Here is a 6,131-nt window from a genome sequence, read left to right on the forward strand (position 1 = left end):
GGAAAAAGTCTCTGTCCTACGTGTCTCTCTCTGGAAATTAAAGTGTCAGTGCGCCGGGACGAGGGTAGACTTTTCAATAAAGCCTTTTAGTAAGACAGGAAATAGGATTTCTGTCACTCCATCGGTTATTTGTTCTGCACTTTTACAGTCCAAGACAACGTACAACCTAATGACTTAAGTCACATCTGCTGTGGGCTGATGACTGGGATAAACCATGTGTAACATAAAGTGTGTGTCTGTGTGTGTGACAACCCTAACGACTCTCCAATGAGCTCTTAAACATACCTTCAGTCCAGCCGCCTTTATTTTACAACAATAAAACGTAATGGCCCGTACGTAGCTCCCTAACCTCCTGTAGCATCAGCACTGTTACAGAGACCTGCTCAAACAGGATATTAAAGAACCCACATATGGCTTCATATCAACATGTTTTGTTATAATCACAATAAGCTTTTGATTTATCACTCTGCACTGTGATTTCTGTTCTTCCAATAAAAACCCACGACCTTGTTGTCGTCATGGGAGCAGGTAGCCTAGTGGTTAGAGGGTAGGGACGGCAGGTAGCCTAGTGGTTAGAGTGTAGGGACGGCAGGTAGCCTAGTGGTTAGAGGGTAGGGACGGCAGGTAGCCTAGTGGTTAGAGGGTAGGGGCCGCAGGTAGCCTAGTGGTTAGAGTGTAGGGGCGGCAGGTAGCCTAGTGGTTAGAGGGTAGGGACGGCAGGTAGCCTAGTGGTTAGAGGGTAGGGACGGCAGGTAGCCTAGTGGTTAGAGTGTAGGGGCGGCAGGTAGCCTAGTGGTTAGAGTGTAGGGACGGCAGGTAGCCTAGTGGTTAGAGGGTAGGGGCGGCAGGTAGCCTAGTGGTTAGAGGGTAGGGACGGCAGGTAGCCTAGTGGTTAGAGTGTAGGGGCGGCAGGTAGCCTAGTGGTTAGAGTGTAGGGGCGGCAGGTAGCCTAGTGGTTAGAGTGTAGGGACGGCAGGTAGCCTAGTGGTTAGAGGGTAGGTGCGGCAGGTAGCCTAGTGGTTAGAGGGTAGGGACGGCAGGTAGCCTAGTGGTTAGAGTGTAGGGACGGCAGGTAGCCTAGTGGTTAGAGTGTAGGGACGGCAGGTAGCCTAGTGGTTAGAGGGTAGGGACGGCAGGTAGCCTAGTGGTTAGAGGGTAGGTGCGGCAGGTAGCCTAGTGGTTAGAGGGTAGGGACGGCAGGTAGCCTAGTGGTTAGAGTGTAGGGACGGCAGGTAGCCTAGTGGTTAGAGGGTAGGGACGGCAGGTAGCCTAGTGGTTAGAGGGTAGGTGCGGCAGGTAGCCTAGTGGTTAGAGGGTAGGGACGGCAGGTAGCCTAGTGGTTAGAGTGTAGGGACGGCAGGTAGCCTAGTGGTTAGAGGGTAGGGACGGCAGGTAGCCTAGTGGTTAGAGTGTAGGTGCGGCAGGTAGCCTAGTGGTTAGAGGGTAGGGACGGCAGGTAGCCTAGTGGTTAGAGTGTAGGGACGGCAGGTAGCCTAGTGGTTAGAGTGTAGGGACGGCAGGTAGCCTAGTGGTTAGAGTGTAGGGACGGCAGGTAGCCTAGTGGTTAGAGGGTAGGGACGGCAGGTAGCCTAGTGGTTAGAGGGTAGGTGCGGCAGGTAGCCTAGTGGTTAGAGGGTAGGGACGGCAGGTAGCCTAGTGGTTAGAGGGTAGGTGCGGCAGGTAGCCTAGTGGTTAGAGGGTAGGGACGGCAGGTAGCCTAGTGGTTAGAGGGTAGGGACGGCAGGTAGCCTAGTGGTTAGAGTGTAGGGACGGCAGGTAGGCTAGTGGTTAGAATGTAGGGGCGGCAGGTAGCCTAGTGGTTAGAGTGTAGGGACGGCAGGTAGCCTAGTGGTTAGAGTGTAGGGACGGCAGGTAGGCTAGTGGTTAGAGTGTAGGGGCGGCAGGTAGCCTAGTGGTTAGAGTGTAGGGGCGGCAGGTAGCCTAGTGGTTAGAGTGTAGAGACGGCAGGCAGCCTAGTGGTTAGAGTGTAGGGACGGCAGGTAGCCTAGTGGTTAGAGGGTAGGGACGGCAGGTAGCCTAGTGGTTAGAGGGTAGGGACGGCAGGTAGCCTAGTGGTTAGAGTGTAGGTGCGGCAGGTAGCCTAGTGGTTAGAGTGTAGGGACGGCAGGTAGCCTAGTGGTTAGAGTGTAGGGACGGCAGGTAGGCTAGTGGTTAGAGTGTAGGGGCGGCAGGTAGCCTAGTGGTTAGAGTGTAGGGACGGCAGGTAGCCTAGTGGTTAGAGTGTTGGGGCGGCAGGTAGCCTAGTGGTTAGAGTGTAGGGGCCACAGGCAGCCTAGTGGTTAGAGTGTTGGGACGGCAGGTAGCCTAGCGGTTAGAGTGCAGAGGTGGCAGGTAGCCTAGCGGTTAGAGTGTAGGAACGGCAGGCAGCCTAGTGGTTAGAGTGTAGGGACGGCAGGTAGCCTAGTGGTTAGAGTGTAGGTGCGGCAGGCAGCCTAGTGGTTAGAGTGTAGGGACGGCAGGTAGCCTAGTGGTTAGAGTGTAGGGACGGCAGGTAGGCTAGTGGTTAGAGTGTAGGGGCGGCAGGTAGCCTAGTGGTTAGAGGGTAGAGACGGCAGGCAGCCTAGTGGTTAGAGTGTAGGGACGGCAGGTAGCCTAGTGGTTAGAGGGTAGGGATGGCAGGTAGCCTAGTGGTTAGAGGGTAGGGACGGCAGGTAGCCTAGTGGTTAGAGTGTAGGTGCGGCAGGTAGCCTAGTGGTTAGAGTGTAGGGACGGCAGGTAGCCTAGTGGTTAGAGTGTAGGGACGGCAGGTAGGCTAGTGGTTAGAGTGTAGGGGCGGCAGGTAGCCTAGTGGTTAGAGTGTAGGGACGGCAGGTAGGCTAGTGGTTAGAGTGTAGGGGCGGCAGGTAGCCTAGTGGTTAGAGTGTAGGGGCCACAGGCAGCCTAGTGGTTAGAGTGTTGGGACGGCAGGTAGCCTAGCGGTTAGAGTGCAGAGGTGGCAGGTAGCCTAGCGGTTAGAGTGTAGGGACGGCAGGCAGCCTAGTGGTTAGAGTGTAGGGACGGCAGGTAGCCTATTGGTTAGAGTGTAGGTGCGGCAGGTAGCCTAGTGGTTAGAGTGTAGGGACGGCAGGTAGCCTAGTGGTTAGAGTGTAGGGACGGCAGGTAGCCTAGCGGTTAGAGTATAGGTGCGGCAGGCAGCCTAGTGGTTAGAGTGTAGGTGCGGCAGGCAGCCTAGTGGTTAGAGCGTTGGACTTGTAACTGAAAGGTTGCTAGATTGAATCCCCGAGCTGACAAGGTATAAATCTGTCATTCTGCCCCTGAACAAGGCAGTTATCCCACTGGTTCCTAGGCCATCATTGTGAATAAGAATTTGTTCTTAACTTACTTGCCTAGTTAAATTAAAAAATAATAATTGTTAAAATGTGATATGAGAGAATGTCTATGTTAATTTACCGGTACACTCCTGTTTCCTTGTTGACTGATTAATCTAAGGTTTTTAAATTGAACCTTTATTCTTTAGTGTCTCATGAGATTGGAGATTTGGTCGATAGGACTTGGGTGTCCATGCCAGGACATCAGAGGGTCAGAATCAGAAGGCTTTGGCCAATGCCAGTCACAGCAGCTGAACTAATACTAACCAATAAACCATTGATGTTCTCAGCCTTGTCCCAACTTATAAAGGGACTCAGCACCATCAGGATGTGATAAACTCTGTCAAATTTGCCCTATATCCCATTTTGTAAACTAATGAGGTTTTGTGTGTTTTTGTGAATAAAACATGTACACCGTAAACCCCAATGTGCTACTATATCATTAGGTAAATTACTTTTTTTAATGAAATCCGTTGCTCTTACTATATTTGAGTAGTTACTTAAAGTTATGTTGTAGTCATCAATCAAACTGATAGAGTCACTGTGACCCTGTAGGGCACCTGTCAAACTCATTCCACAGAGGGCCGAGTGTCTGCAGGGTTTTCACTCCTCCCTTGTACTTGATTGATGAATTAAAGTCACTAATGAGTAAAGAACTCCCCTCATCTGATTCTCTAGGTGTTAATTTAAAGGAAAAACCAACGACCCGCAGACACTCGGCCGTCCGTGGAATGAGTTTGATATCCCTGCTGCAGAGGGTCCAGATTTGAGTCACGCCCCTACTAAGCCACGCCTCCAACATAATGGTATAGTTACCACTCATGACGGCATTTGTATGTGACAGAGACATGGTTGTTAAATTCATTAGTGAGTTCCTAGGCGAATGATAACATCATGATTCAACTCTTTATGACAATACCTTAAATATCTCATCTATCAAACGCTCTAATCTAAGGTCATATTTTGAGGCCTAGTTTTACCCGAATACATTGGCCTGAAACTCGTGGTTTATAGACCACATCAGGCCGGCAAGTAGGGTTGCAAAACTCCAGTAACTTTCCAAAAATTCACAGATTTTCAACAAATCCTGGTTGAAGGAATTCCAGGAATCTTCTAACCTAGATTTCAGGAAAACCTGGGAAATTTACCAGAATTTTGCAAATTCACCTGCAAGTCCCCATTATGCAGGCTTGCAAAGTGATGTGTTGTTCCTAATGGAATCCAGCCAGAGTTCGTATATACAACAGTTGAACGTTTTATTCACCTGCAACCTGCATTCATAATGACTGCCAGGGTTAGGAACAGTGTGAGGAGACTATCTAAGCCAGGGGTTCCCAAACCTTTTTGGCCCACGACCCCATTTTGATATCTGAATGTTCTCGTGACCACAACCATGTGAAAAAAATTATGTAATTAACAGCAATGTTTACTTTTTTATTTGGGGCTTTGGTAGTCAACTGAAAAACATTCTAACATTATTTACAATTGTTTTCTCACATCACCATCACAGACTTTTAATGTGACTTAATGTATCTTATCTCACCACCACTAATGAGATGGGTGTGTCTGATGCATGTTGCATCAGAGCTTCTCCAAGTCAGGGGGCGTGGTCGACAGTGCACACCTCATCTCTGCTGTCACATCCAACTTGGATGGATATTTGATTTTAATGCAGACGAGAGCATTGAATCCAGCTTCACACAGATATGAGCTGGTGAAGGGTACCATGAGTTTTATGGTGCTTTCAAGACAACTGGAAACTCTGTATTTTGGAAATGTATTTACTCAATGTACATGCAAAAACACAGATATACTGTATATATAAAAATATAAATAATTTGTTATAACTTAAAAAAATGGAGTTGCTTTTAGTTCTCATTTAGTTCTGAGTCAGTACCACATTAACCTTTTAAGTAATAGTGAGTTATCCTTGACTTTGAGTTCAATTTACTAGAAGTATTTTAGTTAAAAATGCCTTGGGGTTTACAGTGTATAGTTTGCTGCAAGTTGAAATCATGAAATGGCTCTCTGAAGTGACAACCAAGTTAACTGTATAGGCTATGACATGTATTGCACAACTGGCTGTGAATAAACTGGAGAATAGGCCTACTTAAAACTCAAAATGCCAACAAAAACAATCAGTGGATAAATTATGACTTATTACATTCAAAAGGGTCATGATCTGTCGGATACGCGCAGCATAACCGCTCTCTCCTCTCCTCCGCGTGCACGCGCATCGAATTAATCTCCGTTTTCCAATAAAATCCGTTGGAATTAAACAATCAAAGACAGTTAAATGCGGAGTGCAGCGCACACTTTCCTGAATGACTGACGCTGGAGAGAGAGGGAGAGAAAGAGAGGCAGAGATGGAGAGAGAGAGGAAAGAGGGGAGAGATGGAGAGAGAGAGAGGAAAGAGGGGAGAGATGGAGAGAGAGGGAGAGAGAGAGAGGGGAGAGAGGGAGAGAGAGGGGGGAGAGGGAGAGGAAAGAGGGGAGAGAGGGAGAGAGAGAGGGAGAGAGAGGGGGGAGAGGGAGAGAGAGAGAGGGGGGGGGGCGAGAGACGGACCCCATGACGCGCAGTCTCTGGAGACCCATGGAGGGAGACGGCGGGTAATCCCAGGGAGAAGGATCACTCCAGCCATGCGCCGCGGATATTAAAAGCTGTAGACTATACTACATGCCGGTGGGATCGACTAAGTGGGTGAATATTTGGACATAACCCAGGAATTGATCCCTTGACGCGCAGAATGAACCGCGAAAGGGAAAGATGGGACGCGGGCAAGCCGGCGACTTTGTTGGAAA

Source organism: Salvelinus namaycush, chromosome 4 (genome assembly GCF_016432855.1).
Source record: "Salvelinus namaycush isolate Seneca chromosome 4, SaNama_1.0, whole genome shotgun sequence".
Lineage (NCBI taxonomy): Eukaryota > Metazoa > Chordata > Actinopteri > Salmoniformes > Salmonidae > Salvelinus > Salvelinus namaycush.